The 21,379-nt window shown below is 51.1% G+C and overlaps 1 protein-coding gene across 3 annotated transcripts in view; it reads left to right on the plus strand.

The window, feature by feature from the left end:
* The window catches only part of RAB11FIP4 (RAB11 family interacting protein 4), a 113,504-nt gene that overhangs the window by 4,661 nt on the left and 87,464 nt on the right, over nt 1-21,379 (plus strand). The window contains exon 1 of one of the 3 annotated variants that reach the window (XM_004467628.4): nt 2,612-2,910. The exons of 1 other annotated variant lie outside the window; for it this stretch is intronic. The gene's annotated coding sequence lies outside the window, so the exon portion shown is untranslated. Of the gene's footprint in view, nt 1-2,611; nt 2,911-16,980; nt 17,193-21,379 lie in introns of those variants that run through there. One more of the 3 variants, XM_004467627.4, reaches the window with a different exon arrangement.

Below are 21,379 nucleotides of genomic sequence, written 5' to 3' on the forward strand. Positions count from 1 at the left end.
GGGTGAAATAATGGTCCTGACTGGACCATTCTAAAGCCAAGTCCAAGTCATGTGGACAGTGGGCTGATGTGCACTGAAAAAACCTGAAGGGGGAGTAGAGGTCATAAATGACCTTCAAAGTGTGACCATTCAGTGCTTGTATGGCTCTAGAAGAGAGGGGAACTCACTGCTTCCCAAGGCAAACCGTTTCCCCTAATGAGCTCTGGTCCATCTCCTAGAGCTCCACCTGCTCATCTTCCCCTCCACTTGTCCATCCAACCATCTACCTACCTACCTCCCAACCCACCCATTTCCCCATCCAACTACCCTCCATCTACCCATCCATCCTCCCCTCCATCCATCCGTCTGTCAACCATCTACCTACTGATCCATTCACCCATCTAACCACCCAGCCACCCAACTATCTGCCAATCCATCCATGGGCCCATCGACCCATCCATTCATCCACCCACTCTTCCACCAACCTACCCACCTATCCATTCATCCACCCAGTCAGCATTTATTGTTTACTATGCCTGAAGCTTAGCACAGATCCAGGCCTAGGGATTGAGGTTTTCCAGAAGTGACAAGTGGCTTCAAGTGGTCACGGCACAGGAAGGGCAGAGAGGATGGAGCAGAGACCAGATGGTGACCTTCAGGAGGCCTGGGGAGCTGGGACCATCTGACTGGCCTCTGGCAGGTTTTGGATGCACAGCAAGACCCGACCTCATGCTTAACCTCGTGGCAGTTCACTGTTTCTATGATTTCTCCAATTCCTGCCCAGGCCAGCAGATCTGGAGGGTTGAAGCCTTGCTGAAATAAGTGAAAGTCCAAATTATTTTATAAGGTGCTAATGGAGATGGATGGGCCTCAGTTTTTCCATCTGTAAAATGGGGGTCGAATTACAGATTTTGTAGGACTGTCTTGAGGATTGGAGATAATGTATATGAAAGGCCCAGCATGATGCTGTCGGCATCATTTCTCCAACCTGCCCACTCCATGATCCGTGCAGGCGTGGCCTCCGGTTGGCTTTGACCTGGCTTCCAGTGCTCGCTGCTGTGATCCTCTCTGTCTCTAGGTCAGCTCTCGCTTTTTTTCCTTAAACCGTATCTCTGGCCTGGCCTTCTTCACTTCAGTCAAGGAAGGCCCAGCCACCCAGTCCTCCCTCTCCTGGTATTCAGGCAGCCCCTCCCCAGGCGAAAGCCCTGCCTTCCATCCTAGCGTGCACGGCTGAGCCCCTTCCTCCACCTGCTACTCGGCAGTTGCCGAAGTTTCCTTTGCCGCCACTGGTGATCTTTCCTGAGATGGAGGGGATGAGGGAAAGACACATGAAAACTGCCTTCTTGTTTGTTATTCCCTTTAAACCTGGCAACAACTGCTAGGATCCCAGAGGTGAAATGACTTGCCCAGGGTTCCACAATAAGATTAGGATTTGAACCCAGATCTGTCTCCTTCTAGAGCTGCCTCCTTGGCTGCCTGCACGTCAGGGTCCCAGGTCCCTATAGAGTCAGAGGAGAAGGGGAATGATCAGATCTGAGTTTCAGAATCTGGCATTGGAGAAACCTCAAATCCAAGGCTATATCTGTGGAGTCTGAGAGATCTGGGTGCGGGGGAGGAGCAGCACACGGTCAGAGTCAGGATTAGACATAGGTTTGTCATCTGCAAGGCGGGTGGGCACTGCCAGAAGCCTCCATGGGCCCTGCAAGCTGGGCTGCGCCCTCACTGTGCCAGAAAGACGGTGGCTATGGAAGATGGCGGGTGCCAGCAGGAGCTGGGGTTTTAGAGCAGGAGGAGGCTGCCAGCGAACCTCGCCCTGAATTACGCACAGCCGTCGCTTCCTCTGCAAACTGTGATTGAAGAGCCCCAGGAGGCAGGCTCTCCCTGCTCCAGTTTCCTGCCGTGCCTGCGGGGTGTCCTTCCTTCACTCACTCAGGCCTGGGGCGCAGGGGGCCGTCTTGGAGCCTGCTGTGGGTCAGGGGCCGCGTGGGTGATTTGTCTGTATCTCCAGCTGGCCACAATGCCGGGGCCCTGCCCGCGTTCTCCAGGCTCCTCCATCTTCCTCGGCTGCTCTGCAGACCTTCCCAGCCGCAGAGGCTCGGCCACCCCAGCCGGCCTTGGCCCCCTCTTGCTTCCCTTCCCTTTCTTTTCCCTCCTGCTCTCAAGCGCCTCAGTTCAGCCCATGCTTTACCTTTCTCTCTGTTCGCTCTCGCTAGCGTCAGGTGCACCTGAGTTTGAGACCTGGCTCTGCCACGTGCTAGCTGTGTGACCCTGAGAAGTTACTGAACCTTTTCGTGTCTCAATGTCCTTATCTGTAAAATGGGGATAGCAATAGCAATGTGTGTTAAACCCTTATCACCGTGCCCGACTCATACTGAGCGTCATAAATATTTGCTCATATGGCTGCTACCAGTAACTGGGTTTTCTGGGCAAGCTGTCCATTCTTGTTCTTTTCATTATTTTATTTATTTTTATTAGAGGAGTTGTATGTGTACAGAAAAATCATGCCAAAAAAGCAGAGTTCCCATATACCACCCTATTATTAACCCCTTGCATTGGTGCAGTATATCCGTCACAACTTATGAAAGAACATTTCCGTGATTGCGCTGTTAACTCTGGTCTGTGGCATGCGTTAGGGCGCACTGTTTCCATTCTTGCTTTTCACAGATGCGTTTTGAGTGCCTGTTGTATGTTACGTTTGGGAATTAGGGATGTACAGACGAATAAACTAGGACTCCTTCCCTGGAGGAGTTAACTTCGGCGGGGGACGCAGAATAAAATAGAAATCTCGGGAACACCCGTGAGGAGCGTGTGAGAAGCCCGGTCCCCGAGCTGGCCAGGGTGCGGCGGGGGAAGGGAGGACTCCACCGGGAGATCCCGGGAGGCTGCCGCTGCCGCTTGGACAGGGTCCCCAAAGGCAGGAGCGCAGGACAGGTATGGAGAGACGCCCCTGGCAGGAGGGGACAGGGGCCGAGGGGGCAGGCGGGGCGGGGGGCAGCTGCGGAGGGCGCGGCGGGATTTCGTCGCGTGGGTGTCGCCGGGATGAGATGTCGGCGAGGTTTCGGCAGTGGGTGGCGGTGGCCCTGTTGCGTTTTCCACGAACCCGACTGGCAGTGGCGTGGGGCTGGGCTGGGGGCGGGAGAGGGGACCCTGAGGATGGAGAGAAGACGAGGGCCAGAGGGGGCCTGGGGCGCCGCCGCCGGAGCTCCCGAGCTCTGCTCGCGGGAGAAAGCCCCGTCCTGCGGGGCACTTGGTTGCCCGGGCGCCTGGGAGGGTGGCTGCCCGCTCCGGGACGGACTCAGCCCCCGCCACCCCCCACGCGCGCACCCGCCGCGCCCACCGCGCCTGGCCCGGGGCTGCCTGCACCCGCGGGAATCCTTCCACGGGAAGCTGCCCTTCTTATGTTGTTGTTGATCTCAGTTATTGCCGATGTAGGCATTTAAACAACTTTATAGAAAAAGAAAGCTAATTAGCACCAAACTCTGCTTCTAGACCTTACAGTTCACGTCTGACCTTGGCAGTGACCCACATATGGAGGTAATCAGTGCGCAGGGGCTCTGGCCCGTTCCGCCGAGGGGTGCTCCCCGTGCCTGTGGCCGGCTCGGGCGCTGTCCCTCCCCCAGCACCGCTCGTGTCTACTCCGCGCTCCTTGGGCCCGCACTGCTCGCTGAGACCCCCACCCCCACCCCCTCGCCTGTGGGGTACCAGGGCCCGCAGGTCCTGCAGGCGCAGCTGAGCATGCGCGCAAGGCGGGCCGAGGGCAGCTGTGCGCTCCAGCGGCGCTGGGGGGTTTGGGGGGGGGGGCGGCAGGGGCCCCCCAGGCGCTGGCCTGGCCGTCCCTCAGCACCAGCGCCCAGGCGCTGGGTCCGAGCCCCGCGCGCGAATGCCCGTTGAGTACTGCTGTGGGCCTCTCAGACCCCCGACTCCGAGGGGTCCCTGCCAGGAGAACCTGACTGGTCCCTGGAGTGGGTGGAATCAAGGACCCGTTTGCCCCTCTCTCCCGGCAGGGGCGTTTGGGCTTCAGATCACTCTTTCCAGAAGTCGCTTTGCCCCGCAGCCTGGGTCCTTCTCCCTTTGCCCGCTCCTGCCGCCTCTGACCTCGTTTGCCTCCCGTACACAGGCCCAAGGCACAGGGCTCCGCTGTGCCTGGGCAGTCTCGTTAACGCTCAGCACTATTTTCAGGGTGTTTCTGCCAGTTTAACAGGTGCAATATGTGTTAAAATTGCTTAAATTTTCATTTTTAATTATTATTAAGACTGCATTTTCTGCATGTCGTTGTATATTCCTGGCATTTCCTTCTTTATAAACTGCTCTCTCCATCTCTTTGAAGCACTTAGCAAAGGGAATTTTTATTTTGATCTTAATATTTTAAATCATTTCTACATTTTTCAGTAGTTTGTCTTTCTTTTTTACGTGCCCTTTCATTTTATGTTTTGTATTTGCCTACATCTTATTACTCAAAAAATTTTCCTATATTTGAATATTTCTTTTTCAAGTGTATCATATCTGTCTTATTTCTGATCATATTTATAATTTCTTTATCAATTAGAAATTTATTTCCCATCTCTAGTAAGAACAAATGATCTATTTTGTTTTCAACTTCAAATTTGTAAAACTACTTCAATTTTATCCACTTGAATTTATTATATAGTTTATTGGGCATTCAGTTCTATTAATTCGATTCTATTTCTAAACTAGAACTTAGTTTCATTGGTTTGTTCTGTTTTTTCTCACTCTTTTGAAAGTGTTCAAACAGAAGTTGAAAGTGTAATGAACACCCACAGATTCACCAATTGTTAATATTTTGTCACATTTGCTTTTTCTTTCTCTCTTACCTACCTGTCTGTGCATCTATCATCTTACTATCCAGCCACCCATTCTTCCATCCAGTCTCTCTCCTTTTCTGCTTTTTGTTTGTTTTGTTGAGTCATTTGTAAGTGGCAGACATCTCAACCCATAGTTCTTCAGAATATAAGAACAAAGTCAATCTCCAGCCTAACTGCAGTAGCTATCTCATCCAAGGATTTAATATTAATTCAGTAACGTCATCTCATATTCAGCTCATATTCGGCTTTCTCCGGTGTCCTCAAAATGTCTTTTATAGCTGTTTTTGTTTGGTTTTGTCTTGATCTGGGATCACACGTTGCATCTGGCTGTCGCTTCTTTCATTTTGAAACTGGAACTGTCCCTCCATTTTTTTTTCATAACGTTGATATTTTTGACAAGTCCACCCCAGTATTCTTATATATTGCCCTGTAATCTGGATACGCCTGATTGTTTCATTAAGATTAGACAAAGATTAAACATTTTGGGCAAAAAGAAGTGACAGTGTGTGCTTCTCAGAGCATCACAATAGGAACGTCATGTTTGCCCCACTATTTGGCGATGCTTCAAGTTTCATCACTTGGTGAAGATGGACTTTTCAATACAATGGTAGCTTTACCCCTTTATAATTAATGAGTAATCTGTGGGGTAATACTTTAAGACGATATAAATATCTGGTTCCCCAAGAGCTTTTCACACAATGATTTTTAGCCTCTATCCGTGCTCCTTGCCTTGCATAAATTACATGGGTGGTTGCAAAATGGTGATTTTTCTAATTCTGTCATTCCTTCTACAGACATAGTATTCTTTTGTAAGGAAGAGCTTTCTGTCACCTTCTTTTTTAAGTATCACTAATGACTCATGGATTCTTTTATTTTCAATGTGTCATAATGCATTGCCATAATTATTCATTTTCTTGCTCAGTTATTCTTAATTTTTAAATATAACTTAAAATGTTGATCATTGTATATGATATAACATTTTAAATAAAAATATAATAGTATATTTTTAAATTGAGGCAAGGGAGCCATCATTATCTTAAAAATAAAGCTTTCTGATATTTTTGACCATTTATGGAGTTTTGACTGTGCAACACATTTTCAAGATCTTTACTTGGTATTGCATTAAATCTACTAAATTAGAGAGCATCACCATCTTTACTATATATTTAGTCTTCCCAATAGGGGCAGAATATTAACATTAAAAATAAATGCCTTACATTGGACTAAATTAATGTTTAATATTTGATGTGTTTTGTTACTGTTGAGAATGAAACATCCTTTTCCCCATTGATTTTTCACTGCATGTCACTAGCATATAGAAATATAATTGAGTGTTATAAATTTGTCTCATGTCTCACCAGTAGTATGAACTCATTTATTACTTATAATAGTTTTCTGGTTGATTTCTTTGGATTTTCTAGGTAAGCCATCATGTCCTCTTCAAAAAGCAATAGCTTTGTAGTATCTTCCTTTCCTATATTTATGAGTTCAATTACTTTTTTTTTTTTCCCTGAGATGGGAGTCACCAGAATTTCTAGAACTGTTAAACAGGATGGGCACAGGACACACTCACCCTAACTTAGGGACATTCTGCGACATTGGCCACGTGGTCCGGTTGTAAGCTAAGGAAAACAGGCTGGAGTAGGGCCCAGGCTGCAGCTGCCTCGGTGATCATACAGATGGGGCCCTACGGAAGTGGAGGCTGAGGCTGACGTTTCTGGGGGGCAGTCTGATGTAGGAGAGGGAGGCTGGCAAGAGGAGTCAGGGCTTGGCTGCCGTCCAGCGGAGGACTCCAGCCTGGCAAGGCGGGAAACCAAGGCAGAAGCTGCAACGCGAGGGCGGTGGACTTGCTGCTTTGGTCTTGGACTGTTTGGTGGAGCCAACCATCCTTTTTAAAAGGCCCTTGTTAAAATGGAATGACCATAGCTTACTACCATGAAGTGCCATGTTGGTGCTTAGATTAGGTTTATATTATTTGGCATGTTAATAAAGACCAGTCTCTTCCTTGCCCCGTTCTCCATTTGTTAGAGTTTTATTTCAGACTAGACAGTACATTGTAACAAATGTCTTCCCAACATCTATTAAATGCTTTAATCATGTTTGCTGTTTTCCCAGTTAATGCAAAGAATTATGCTTGAGGAACTGGGCGTAGCTCAGTGGTTGCGCACCTGCTTTGCATGTACAAGGTTCCAGGTTCAATCCCTGGTTCCTCCTAAAAGAAAACAAATTGGAAGGGTGGCATCTCTGAAAGGTTCCCATCCCCAGAAGGAAGTCTTCTTTCCCACACCCCATTTTGAACCAAATTTCATGGAATGGAGGAGGGATTGTTCCCCAGAGGAAAGTCAGGGTGCACCTACCAGGTGAGGGGGAACTTGGTGCTGGGCAGAGAAACAACAGGTGCCAGGACAGCCCAGCCTTGCAGCCCAGCAAGCACTCCGGCCCCGGAGGAGCTGGGGAGCGCTTGTTTCTGTGGTTCTCCCGCCAAATGGACTATGAGAAGCGCAGCTGCGCTCATGCACCCCTCCACCCCAGCACCCGGGGCCAGCCTGTAGTAAACAACGAGGGCGCAGTAAAAGTTAGTGGAGTGACTGGGTGAATAAATGAGTACAGAACCCCAGAGCCCACCTGTGCTTTTGCCCCCGGAAGTCTGTGCTTTGTAAGCAAGCCCCTCTCCACCTCTCGAGGTGGCCAGATGAAAGTTTGGGAGGTAGGAGAGCTTTGTGGTCAAGGACTTAGGTTCTGGGACTGGATGTGTTGGGGGTCATCTCCCAACTTTCCAACTTGCTGGCTCTGTGGCCTCGGGCAGGTCTCTTTACCTCTCTGAGCTGCGTCTGTGAAATGGGGATGCAATAACGCTTCCCCCCTGGGGTAATGGTGGGGTGAAAGAATGAGGGCAAAGCACATAGCACAGCACCTGATGCATCATAGCACATTATTCAGGGTGGTGGTATTTTGGGTTCTCTGTAGCTTTAGGGATATTTATTCAGAAGAGGAAGTAAGGCACTGATTACAGACGACTTGTGCGCTGGAAGAAAATAAGCATCCAACAAGTCCAAGGGCCGTCGGGACTGTGCTCTTGCCGCTGCAGCAGGTGCCACTTGGGTAGCCCCTGGTTGATGATGCTCTTGACAGTGAACTCATATGAGCACCTGCTCTGCGGCAGGTGCTGCAGATGCAAGGGCAAATTGAGAAGGTGTTTCTCAGAGCAGAGAAGTGTGCAGGCTCTTGAATTTGAATCCAGGCTCCACCACTTCCTAGTATGACCTTGAGCAAGTCCTTGACTTCTCTGTACCTCAGCTTCTGCATCTGTAATGTGGGGGTGATAGTAAAGACTACCTGGTAGGCTCAGGAGATGTAAATGGATTAATGCATGTTAAGTTCTAGAATACTTCCTGGCTCATAGTAGGTGCTCAGTAGGCATTACTGGGTATTGTTTTCAGTTATCATGGTCATCATTATTAGTACCATTACTCCAAGGAGACGCCAGCGCAGAGGGGCCTGCTCACACCCCTGAGGAGCTGTGGAGGCTGTGGGCTGAGTCTGGCTGGGAGGGGCGATGTGCAGCCCCTCTGTTTTTGTTTTTGTTTTTAAGATTTATTTATTTCTCTCCCCCCCCCCCAGCTGTCTGCTCTCTGTGTCCATTCGCTGTGTGTTCTGTGTCCACTTGCATTCTTGTCAGGCGGCACCGGGAATGTGTGTCTCTTTTTGTTGCATCATCTTGCTGCGTCAGCTCTCCATGTGTGCAGCACCACTCCAGGGCGGGCTGTGTTTTTTTTGCGGGGTGACTCTCCTTGCAGGGTGCATTCCTTGAACATGGGACTCCCCTATGCAAGGGGCATCCCTTTGTGGCACGGCACTCCTTGCGCACATCAGCACTGTGTGTGGGCCAGTTTACCACACGGGTCAGGAGGCCCTGGATTCAAACCCTGGACCTCTGATATGGTAGGCGGATGCTCTCTCAGTTGAGTCACGTCTACTTCCCCCCTCTGTTTTTATTGCTGCTGCTGAGAATACCCCCTGCTGCCACCTAACCACCCTCATGCCAGCCTCAGAGGGCAGGTGCCGGCTCAAAGCGCAGAGCCCCGCTGACGACCAGCTCCTGCCCCTCCTGCCTGTGTGAGGTCCACCAGCAGGTCAGTCATTGATTCCCTGCAGGGCCTCAGACACAGAATCTCTGGGGGAGGCCTTGGAACATGCAAATTCCAGGGCCCTACCCTGGCTACCAGACTCGGCACATCTGAGCTAGGATGACGGCTGGGCCGGGAATCTCCCCCTCATCCCTCCGTGCCAGAGGCCACACGGCTTAATGCAGAAGCTCAAGCTGCGGCAGAAAGCTGTGCTTAGATCTCGCTCTTGCTCTCTCCAAGTCCCTGAGCCTCGACTCTCTGCTCTATTAAATGAGGCCATTTACGCTTCCTTCGAGGCTGTCGAGAGGACAAACGGGGTGAAGGGTGTGCAGCTGCCACGTGCCCCTCTCCTGTCTGCTGCTGCGGGATCCTCCTCCCTCTGCCCTTCATCTCTCTTTCAGGAGAGAGAGAGAAATTATCAATAAGGACATAAATCATGAGGAGGCCTCTCGCCTCTGCTTTTGGCTGCTGTGCTGGTGGAAAAGAAATATGCCTCTGCAAAGAGCTTGCTCTGAATGGATGGACTAGAAGTCCGACTCCCCGACCCCTTGCCCCTCGGTGGTCCTGTTGGGCCCTGGCGAATTTCTTGGGACCAGTCGCTGGGAGCCTGGGGCCCCCGTCTGAGAAGAGAGGGTTGCAGCAGGAACTCTGACAGTGCAGTGCTCAGAGCAGGGGGTCCCACCCTATGTTTAAGGGGCCCTAGTCCTGCCAAGGGAAGTTATAACGGTCAAGTACATTTGGGAATGCCACACACTTATCCCTTACATCAGTCTGATAAAGGCTCTGAAAAGTCCCGTGATTACAAACTGTTCAGCTCTGGCCTTGTGTGTCTCAAACTTATTTGAACTCCGACTCCTTTCTTTGTGCCATCCTTGACACTCCCAGAGAAATGCCCTCCTGGTGACCTGGGACAAGGGGTCCCACCTCCAGGTTCCACATGCCACATCCGTGACGCTGGGCCCGTAACCCCATCCTGCCTGCCTCGCAGGGACAGTGGATGGGAAGGGGCTGGGCCGCTATGCACAGGGACCACACTCGGTCCCCCTGGGGTCCCCACCCCCAGGTGGCCTGACTCTAGCAGGTGTGTGGTAAACAGGTGTGAGTCCCGTGGGAACAGACAGGATCCCGGAAATGGCCCCTGCAGGCCCCACCTGCATGTGAGTGCTGCTCTGCGCCCTGAGAACCTTCTGGGGTTTTGGTGGGGGAGATACGGACAGGTAGCAGGACCACCCCTGCAGGCACTGGGTGCCTGCCTGACCCCTGCCAGGCACTGGCCAGGCTCTGGGTTGGCAGGGGTCATTGATGACCATCGGTATTCACTGATGGCCAAGCACACTCAAGCTCATCATCTCACGTGAGCCTGCGGTAAAGGTGGGAGGTGGGGTGCATTGCCCGCCCCATTTCACAGGCGCAAACCCTGAGGCTCAGAGAGGTGGGCTGCATGCAGGGTCTCATGGCGAGTTGGTGGTAAGGCTGCTTTGCAACTGCCTAATTTAGAAATTCCAACCCTGGAATGAGCCGCCTTTCTCACTTGCCACCTTTTGTTGTGTTGACAACAGCAGCGTTGGAGTTTCTGGCTGGAGCTGCCACGTCTTGTTCTTCTTTCAGTGGCTGAACCTCGGTTACCTAGAAGCCTGCGGGGGGCTCTGGATAACTCGTTTCCTGGGTAGTAGAGGGTTGGTGGGCAAGCATTTCTGAGTTTAGCTGAAGTGTCAGTGCCAGAGTGAGGGCAGAGGGCATGGAGGTCTGAGGTGATCGTGGTGGGGTGTTTAGAATGGAGAGCAGGGCTGGATTTGGCAGGAAGGGGTGAGATTGAATGGATTGAGGGTTGGGGAGAGGCAGTGTCCAAAATCGAAGTCTCGGAGGGGAGGGTCGTTGTGGCCCTTAGCTTCCAGTCTTGGACCCCTCTGAGGAGCAAAGACCTGACACTCCCACTTACATTACACAAGGGGGCTGAAGCCAGCCAAAGCCCTTGATCCAGTGGCTCCTTTCAGACCACCCTGAGAACCACAGATACAGACACAGGGCCTAAGGCCGAGGCTGGAGCCAGTGTAGACGCCCGGGTGCCACCCTCTCGAGTGCTTGAGCATTGCACCCCCTACCCATCAGTGTCCAAGCACGGGCCCTAGCACCCGGTGGCCCTCATCTTGCAGGTGAGCTTCCTCCCCCAGTGCCCAGAAACCTCGCCCAGGGGCCAGGCAGCCTTGGCCTCACGACCCGCCTTTGTTAGGAAGGACTAGCCCGCGTGCCCGTGGCCCGCCCGGCCTTCCTGCGTGCTTGACTGCCCGCGTTCCAGGGCACCTTCAGGGCTGGACTCCCGCTCGGACCCCTGCTTCAGACCCCTGGGAGGGTCCTTGGAGTTCCCCGAGAACCTTGCTATTCCAGGTGGGCTCCTGAAGTGCAGGGTCCCAGGCCCCGCCCCGAACCTGCCAGAATCAGAATCTGCACCTGAATGAGGTGCCCAGGGACTCCCGGGCGCTGGAGCTGAAGGAGCGCTGGTCTGCTCTAGGACACCCAAAGAGGGATCGCCCGGGTCTTCCCACCCACGGAGGGATCGGGGCTGTGATTCCTGCTCCTCTTCTCCCCTCCCCTCCCTGTCACTCTGTGACCCAGCTGCCGCCTCCCATGTGGACTTTACAGCACGACGCCTGGTGCCTGCATCAGCCCTCGGCGGGCCCTGGTGCCCCATGTTTGCTGGGTGACAGAGTGTGCCCGGGGAGTCTGTCTGGACCCACAGCCTCGTTGTCCTTTTGAGTCCTGCCACTGAAGCCATTGAGCCAGAACCTTCTCCCTCGTGCCCGGCCAGGTGGCCGTCCGATCCCCTTATCCTGGGGAGGGGGTAGAATGGCTACCACCACCTGTGGAGACAGCTTGGCTGTCATCAGCCAGAACAAATGGAGGGGACTTTTTTTGGCAGCCACCAGGCCTGGCCAGGGAGGGACTTGTGTCTGAGAGCCCTGGGGGTGACTTGGGGACTCAGATTTATGGTCAGAAGTTCCCTCTCCAGCTGCCTCACCACCCCTAGCCCCCAGCCCACCGCCTGCCGATGTCCATCTCCAGTGGTGGCCCCCACGGCCCACCCAGACCCTGAGATGGAGAGCTGGGAGTCAGCGCCGCCTCCTTCCCTGACCCATCCCGGCCTCACGGCCACCCCACCGAGCCCACCAGGCCACCTCTCCCCGGCAACCCTCCTCTGCTGCCCGTGCTGCTCTGCATCGGCGCCTGCTCCCGTCTCCCTCCACTCTGAGAGCTTCGGGCATCTTCCCAAACCTGCTTCATCAGGCACTTGCTAAACCCCACCACCAGAGGGGAGAGTCCTGTGGGTTCCCTCCCCATTCATCTCCCAGGCTGAGCCTGCCCCTGCCCCCCACAGCTGGCGGTTCCCCAAAACGCTTCAGGCTCCTTCAGGCCTGGCCTCAGCTCTCCCCTCTCTCCTCCCTGCCTTTGCTCAAGCCAGGCAGACCTCCTGAAACCACTCTCCCCACTGCCCTTTATATTTTATTTTTTAAGATTTATTTTATTTATTCACCCACTCCCCCCAACCCCCCATTGTTTGTGGTCACTGTCTGCTCTCTTTGCCTGCTCTTGAGGTACCAGGAACCAAATCCAGGACTTCCATGTGGGAGAGAGGTGCTCAATCACTTGAGCCACCTCAGCTCCCTGGTTTGTTGTGTCTCATTGTTTTTCCTCTTTGTGTCTCTTTTGTCGCATCATCTTGTTGCACTGGTTTGCCATGCCTACCCGCTGCACCAGCTCGCCTTCTTCAGCAGGCCTCAGAAACCGAAGCTAGGATCCCCAGGTGGTAGGTGAAAGCCTGCGCTTCCCTCCCCTGCCCTTTATAAGGACCCCTCCCGTGCCCTTGGGCTGTCTGACTCCTCTGGCTCCCACTGCAGGGAAGCAGCTTCTAGGGGTTGCATTATGGTGGATTCTGTCTTATCCCAACACTGCTTCCCCCCGAAGTGTGAGAAAAATTTTAAAAGAATAAAAAAATGTTTAATTATCTAATTAAAAGAAGAAATTATCTAATTAAAAGAAGCAAAAACCACCGGCAGTCCCAGCACCCAGAGATAGCCTGTGCTAACAGCTTCATGCAGCCTTCCAGGCATCTGTCTGCCTATCAAAGTGTTCGTTTATGGAGCACTTACTCTGGGCCAAATCCAAGTCTGCCTTGACATGCCTTTCCTTTTCTAACACTCAAGGAGGCAGACAGTATTGTTCAGAGAGGTTGCAGCAATCACCCTGGGTTACACAGCTAGTAAATGGAGAAAGTAGGATTTGAACCCAGCTCTGTCTACTACTAGACAGTAGCATGATACTGCCCCTGAACACATGACGGCATCAGCAGACACCTACACATTCTCCATGCTGTTCCCTAAGCTGTTTTTTTTCCCACTCAAAAGTATGTCAGGGAGCAGATGTGACTCAAGCAGTTGAGCACCCACCTCCCACATGGGAGGTTCCAGATTCAATTTCCAATGCCTCTTAAAGAAGACAAACAACGAGCAGACATCGAGCAAAAACAACAAATGGATGAGGAAAAATGAGCAGATAACAAGTGAAAAAACAAGCAAACAGAGCAGACAATGAGCAAAAACAAGCAAAGAGACAAGGGAGCCATGGGAGGGGGAAGTATGTCAGAATCCATACAATGGGATATGATTCAGCCACACAGAGGAATGAAGTGCTGATCCATGATACAGTATGGATAAACCTCAAAAATGTGCTATGTGAAAAAAGCAAGCCACAAAAGGCCATGCTGTTGTATGATTCTTTTTATATGAAATGTCCAGAATAGGTAAATCCAGAAAGACAGAAAGCAGATTGGTTGCCAGGGCTGAGGGGAGGAGCGATGGGGAGCAGCTGCTTAATGGGCCCAGATTTCCTTTTGGGATGATGAAAATATTCTGGAAATAGATAGTGGTGATGGTTGCACAACATTGTGAATGTACTAAATGCCACTAAATTGTTTACTTTAAAATGGTAATTTTTATGTTACATGAATTTCATCTCAATTTTTTAAAAAAACAAAAACAAACAAAAAAACCCCACAACATCAGGATATCTGCCCTAGGACAGGTCTGTCTCCCCACATGGGCAGAACTTGGCTGAGGAGCTGAAGAAATGGATAGATAGACAGATGGATACACAGGCCTGTCCACCTCACAGACCACCCAGGCTCTGTCACTTTCATTCCTATTCAGACACCAGACAAAGCCCTCGTGGGTGGCCTCAGGGATTCCAGTCAGCAGCAGGCTCAGGCTGTGAATGAGGGGCCCACTTGTAGACACCCCGACATGCTGGGGGGGTCTCCTACAGGCAGGAGTTTTCAGCTGGGGCTGGGCTGCGGTGGCACTTCCCGGGAGGCAGCGGCCTGGGCACCATGTGACCAGGCCACGGTGCTGACAGCTCATCCTGGACGCTGGCCACACCAGCCAGAGGCACCCCAGTGCCACACACTCCTCTCCACCATGCAATGAGCACCTTCCCAGCAGGTGTTGAAGGGGCCGGCTGAGGGGTCCTTCATTGGTTTGGGTGCCACCAGCTTTCAGGACCAGGAACCAATGCAGGGTAGCTTAAATGCTGAGGGAAGTGCATTCTTCCTGATAAGAGGAGATCCAGGGCTGGTTCTTGAGGGCATTTGAGGCATCGCTGAGGACCCAGTCTTCTATTTGGCATTCACCATGTGGGCCCAAGATGGTGTCTGCTCGCCAGGAGGGTAGAAGGGAGGGGAGCACTTCCTGTGATTTGTCTATTTCCCCCATCCTCAAGGAGAACCTCTCCCAGAAGCCCCTGTGGATGTCTCCTCAGGTCTCATTGGCCAGAAATGCATCACATGTCTTTGCTTAAACCAATCACTGGCAAGGAGGATGAACCCACCTGACTGGCTTGGTCCAATCAGGATTCATGCCCCGGGGTTGAGGGGCCTGAGGCACCTGGGCCAACAGGAACTGGGTACCTCAGCCACATCAGGGCTGCCCAGCAAGGGAGGAGGAGAGGGCAGGCGCCAGCACCAAGATGTCCAGCAGGATCTGCTTCAGTCCTCACCATTTTCTTGACTTTATAGATGAGGAGGAAGGAAAAGCCTCAGAGAGGTTAAGGAATTCCCCAGGGTCGCACTCCAGGGTCCCTGAGCCATTTGCTGGGTCCCCGGTGAAGCCATGCTGGATGGAGGCCTTTGCCTCCCAGCCCTTGACTCCCGACTGTTTCTCTACCCTTATCTTCTCTCCACCCCATGCCCACTCTGAGCGTCCCTCAGAAAACATTAGAATCATATAGATTCTGAAGCTGAAAGAGACCTTCAATATTAATGGCACCTAACTCTCTCATTTTGCAGCTGGGCAAACTGAGGCCCCGAGGGGGGAAGGGACTCTCCCAGACCACACAGCGAGGGAACGGATGGTTGAGCAGGGACAGGAGTTAAAGCCGAGGACGTTCAGCATCCCCCAAGCACCTCAGCCCCCACTGCAGAGCCCCTGCAGCCTCCCTGGCAGCTGTCACCTGCCTCTGTTCCAGGGTCCATCTCTTTATGGGTCCTTTGCACCTGACACCTCCTTGACACCTGCAGCCTGCGATGCCCTCTACTCTTTGAGAGTCTCATCTGATCCTCTGAGGAGCCCTGTGAGCTGATCAGCAGGGCATTGTAGATGAGGAAGCTGAGGCTCAGAGAGGGAACCTGGCTTGCTAGATGTCACACATGAGCACATGTTGAAGCCCGGGCAGGGCTGGCTTTTTCAGTGTGCAGCCTCTGCAGTCACAGAGATTAAGGCTCTGCGGGGAAGTGGACTTGGCCCAGTGGTTAGGCCGTCTGTCTACCACATGGGAGGTCCATGGTTCAAACCCCGGGCCTCCTTGACCCATGTGGAGCTGGCCCATGCACAGTGCTGATGCACGCAAGGAGTGCCGTGCCACACAGGGGTGTCCCCCGCGTAGGGGAGCCCCATGCACAAGGAGAGCCGCCCAGCGCGAAAGAAAGTGCAGCCTGCCCAGGAATGGTGCCGCACACATGGAGAGCTGACACAGTAAGATGACGCAGCTAAAAGAGACACAGATTCCGGTGCCGCTGACAACAGAAATGGACAAAGAGGAAGATGCAGCAAGTAGACACAGAGCAGACCCCCTGCGGGGGGGGGGGGGGAGAGAAATAAATAAATCTTTAAAAAAAAAAAAAAAAAGGCTCTGGGGTCTCTGTTCTTACTAATTATTGAACAAGGAGACCCACATTTCTGTTTTGCACCCAGCCCCACAAGTTGTCGCCAATCCCAACCAGGCCTTCTGACTCCTCCGGGCGCCTCTCCACAAGAACCCACCCTTCCCCAGCCTCCTGTGGTCCACACAGCGCAGGCCCCTCACGCGGAGGAGAGCAGGCTTTGGGGGTTGGGGGTCCAGGGGTTGAAGAAGGACAGGCAGACACTGAGGCCGGGGCGCAGGGATGTGCCCGCCCAAGGCCGGGGTTAGGGGCTGGCAGGACCCGCTTTGGGACGCCCTCCCTCGGGCCCTGTCGCCAGCTGGGCTTGGGGAAGAGAAGGCCAGTGGCTGCCTCCCCCTACCCGCTTCTGTGCCCTTTGTCCCTGCGGGTAGGGGTGGGGGCTCTAGAATACAGGGCCCCATTGTGTGCCCTGAGGTCGGGCAGCTGGGCCGCCTGGGAAAGTGGATAAACAAGCCGCCGAGCTTTCACCCTGAGGCGCTAGGGGAGCCGGAGCCCCCAGGGCGGGGGCGGGCTCAGGAGAAAGCAGCCTGCCCTGCTGGGGAATGAGGCCGTGACTCCCGCTGTGAACCAGGGTGCCAGCGGCTGTTCCGCAGGGCTGCTGAGGGCAAGGCGTGCTGTTCGTGCAGCGCTTAAACCACGCCTGACACCCAGCAAGCGCCCTCCCGCGGCAGCCGCCGTCGTCTTACGGCTCTCGCCAGGGGTGGCGCTTCCGCTTGCGCGTACCTCGGCGGCCTCACGAGCCCTCCCGCCAGACCCCGCTTCCCCATCTTTAGCGTGCACCCATTGATTTTCAAGTGTTGAGCCGCTCTGACCCTAACTCCCGCGAGGCCCCTCCTTTCACTTGGCCTCCCCGCCCGCCCTGCGGCCACCCCAGGGCACCCCCACGCCGTCCCGGAGCGCGTCCTCACCCGCCGCAGGGGGCCTGGAGGAGCCCGACCGTCTCTGCCCTGGCAGGCCCCCCTCACCCGCTTACCTTCGACCGCGGCTCCCTTTTCGTTCTGGGGAGTTCAACACTCCGCCCCTACCCCAAGGCCAGCTCTAGAACTCCCGGCGCAGGTACAGGAGGCCTCAGGGGCGCAGCCGAGCCCGGCTCTCTGCCCAGGGCCGCAGGGCTGGGGGCACAGAGGCCCCCGGGGCTGGAGGCGGGGTCTGCGGGGTGCGGGGTGGGGAGCTGGGGGCTGGGGGCTAACCTGGTGACCTGGTGAACGGGCACACGCCCCGTCTAAAGAGTACGCTGTACCCAGCTGCCGCCGGTTTGTTGCTGGCGGGGAATATGGGCCTAGTGTTGCCAAATCTTCCGATTAAAAAAAAAAGCCGGAGAGCCTCATTTTTTAATTTCCTTGATTTAAAAAAAAATTTAAATGTATACATATTAAAATTCACTTTTGGGGAGATGGAAATGTAGGATTCTATGAGTTTTAATGCAATAGTAGATTCCTGTACGCCTGACCACAGTTGGGGTACAGAACAGTTCACCCCAAATACTCCTTCCTGCCACCTTTTCGTATTCGAACACTCCCCTTCCTCCTAACCTTTGGCAACCACTGATTCTCTGTCACTAGTTCTGCCTTTTCCATATATATGAAATCACACTGATGGATCTTTTGAGATGGGCTCTTCACACTCAGCATAAAGTGTTAAAGATTCATCCATGTTGTCGCATAGAAGCAATTTGTTCCTTTCTATTACAGAACATTTTGTTTATCCAGTTCACCTGTTGGATGGTGTTTGGGATGTTTCCAACTTGGGGGCAATTATATATAATATTGCTATAGACGTTGGTGCAGTTTTTTGTATGAACGTAAGTTTCCATTGCTCTAGGTTAAGGAAGTTCCCTTCTATTCCTAGTTTGCTGAGTGTTTAATCCGGAATGGATGTTGAATTTTGCCAATTGCTTTGTCTGTATTTATTGATATGACCAGGTGGTTTTCTTCCTTAGTTTTCTTTAGATCATATTGATTGATTTTCAGTGTTGGATCAGCCTTGCTGGGCAAACCCCACTTGGTCATGGTCATATTGTGTGTGTGTGTTTTATATAACTATATGCATGTATGTGTTGCTGGATTTGCTTTGCTGATATTTTGCTGAGGATCATGATATCTATGTCCATGAGGGATATCAGCATGTAGTTTTCTTTTCCTATACTACTTTTGTCTGGTTTTGGCATTACAGTAATGTTGGTCTTATGAAGTGAGTCAGGAAGTGATCCCTTCTCTTCTATTTTCTGAAACAAATTTACCAAATTGATGTATTTCTTCCTTAAATTTCTGATGAAACTGTCTGGCCTAAAGTTTTCTTTTTTTGGAAGATTTTAAACTATGAAATTAATTTCTTTGATAGCTAAAGGACTATTCAGATTGTTTCTTCTTGTGTGAATTTGTGGTTTGTATCTTTCAAATAATTGTTCCATTTTGCTTAAATTGTAGAAATTATGTGTGTAGAGTTGTTCATAGTCTGTAAGACAATATTGATATCCCTGCTTTCATTTCTCTCTCTCTTTTTTTGAAGATTTTTTAATTTTTAATTTATTTCTCTCCCCTTCCCTGGCCCTTGGCCCGCCCACCCTCCCATTGTCTGCTCTCTGTGTCCATTCACTATGTGTTCTTCTGTGTCGGCTTGTATTCTTGTCAGCGACACCAGGAATCTGTATCTCTTTTTGTTGCGTCATCTTGTTGTGTCAGCTCTCTGTGGGTGTGGCGCCACTCCTGGGCAGGCTGCGCTTTTTTCACGCTGGGCAGCTCTTCTTGTGGGGTCACTCCTTGCGCATGGGGCTCCCCTACACAGGGGACACCCCTGTGTGGCAGGGCACTCCTTGTGTGCATCAGCACTGCCCATGGGCCAGCTCATCACACGGGTCAGGAGGCCTTGGGTTTGAACCCTGGACCTCCCATGTGGTAGGCAGACGCTGTATCTTTTGAGCCAAATCCACTTCCCCCTGCTTTCATTTCTGATATTGGCAATTTGTATCTTCTCTCTCTTTCTCTCCCTCTCTCTTTTTTGGAAAATCTGGCTAGAGGTACATCAATTTCACTAATCTTTTCAAAGAACTGGATTTTGGTTTCATTGACTTTTCTCTACTGTTTTTTCCTGTTTTTAATTTTTAAGTTTAGAATCTTATCTTTATTATTTCCTTCCCTTTTCCTGCTTTGGGTTTGTTTTTCCCTTTCTCCTTAGCTTTTTTTAAGATATTTTTGATTTGAGATCTTTCTTCTCTTCTAAAGTATGCATTTATGCTATAAAATCCCTGGAAGCACTGGTTTAGCTGCATCTCACATATTTTATGTTGTATTTTTATTTTCATTTAGTTCAAAATATTTTTAATCTCCCTTGAGACTTCCTCTGTGACCCACAGATTATGTAGACAATATGTTGTCTGATTTCCAAGTGTTTGGGAATTTTTCAGATGTCCTTCTGTTATTGATTTTTTGTTTAATTCCATCATGGTCAAAGAACATATTTTATGGGATTTTAATTCTTTTAAATTTGTTAAGGTTTATTTTATGGCCCAGGGTGTGGCACATATTGGTGAATGTTTCATGTTTCACCAACATTCATGTGAAACATTGGGGAATGTTTCTGCTGTCACTGGGTGCCGTGTTCTGTAAATGTCAGTCAGGTTAGTCTAGTTGATGGTGGTGGTCAGGTCTTTTTTTATATACTTGTTGATTTTACATCTAACTAGTTCTGTTGGTTACTGAGAGGAGAGTACTGAAATTGTCCACTATAACTGTTGATTTGTCTATTTCCCCTTTCAGTTCTGTTAGTTTCCCGCCGCAGGTGGCTCCCTCATCTGTATGCTTCTTGTTTTTGTTTGTTGTTTACACTTATCTGCTCGTTGTTTGTTTTTTTGTTTGTTTGGGTTTTTTGCTCATTGTCTGCTCCTTGTCTGTTTGTTTTCTCTTTAGGAAGCACCAGGAACCAAACCCAGCACCTCCTATGCGGGAGGCAGGCACTCAGTGACTTGAGCCACATCTGCTCCCTTCAATTCCATTTGTTTTTACCCCATGTATTTTGGAGCTCATTTGTTAGGGTTATTTTGTCTTCTGATTTAGGGTTATTTTGTCTTCTGGTGAATTGATCCTAATTTTCAGTTCTAACATGATCATTTAGTTATTTTTATTATAGCTTCTATTTTTTTGCTGGGAATTTATTTCCATGCTTCAAGAGTGTTCATCCTTACTTCCTGGAACATGGTTATGAAAACGGCTTTAATTCTTTGATAATAATGACATCTGGGTTACTTTAGGGTTGGTGTCTATTGACTGTCTTGTGACGTGGACATTTTGAGTATTATATTATTATGAGACTCAAGGTTCTGTTAAAATCCTCTGGAAAATGTTAGTGTTTTGCTTGTTTGCTTTTTCAGGAAATCCACCTTATTAGGTTGAATCCTCAGGCCTTCTGGTGGGCTACAGCTCCTATGTCAGTAGTTTTCCAGCCTCTGCAGTGCTATTCAGATTCACCCATGTGAGTGCCCTCAGCGGCTGTTTTGGGTGCCTACCTTGTCATTCAGTTCCAAAGCCTGCGGTGTGGACTTGAATCAGCACCCGGCACGTGCAGCTCAGGAGTGGACCTGGAACTTCCTGGGGTCCCATTCTTGAGCTCCATCCATCCTCTCCAGCTCCCTGAAATTAAGGCCTTTTTTCCTTGGCCTTCAGTTAGAAATTGGAGGCTTTGGCCTCTCTCTGCCGCTGCACATCTCCCAAGATTGGGCCCGCCTCCAGAGAGAAGCGGCGAGAGGAAAACGAGAGAAAAGAGGAACAGGAATTTGCCCCACACTCTGGACCACAAGGATCTCCTTCCCCAGTTTCTCTTTTCAGGGAGAAGGATTTTTCCTCTCTCAGAGCTTTGGATGCTTGCAAGGTTCTTGTTGCTGCTGCCACCTCTCAACTTTGGAACTAGAGCTTGCCTGGGAGCAAGGCGGGGGAGAGTGAAACAGGGCATTTATTCCCCACTCTGTCTATCCCAAAGCCCCCACTCCTCTTCCCCAGCCACTGATCAGAAAGCAAGAATTTCTTTTGGAGCTTTTTCTGTTTGCACCTGTTGCACAGTTCTGGGATTTGGGCTACTCTGAGTCAAGGCCAGAAGATATGCAAGGAAAAAATAAATTAGGAAACTTACCACCATATTCATCCTTTTTTTAAAAAAACAAAATCTTTTATTTATTTTTTTAAAGATTTATTTATTTTTATTTCTCTCCCCTTCTCCGCCCCCCCCCCACCCGGTTGTCTGTTCTCTGTGTC

This window comes from Dasypus novemcinctus, chromosome 21 (genome assembly GCF_030445035.2).
Source record: "Dasypus novemcinctus isolate mDasNov1 chromosome 21, mDasNov1.1.hap2, whole genome shotgun sequence".
In the NCBI taxonomy this organism is placed as follows: domain Eukaryota; kingdom Metazoa; phylum Chordata; class Mammalia; order Cingulata; family Dasypodidae; genus Dasypus; species Dasypus novemcinctus.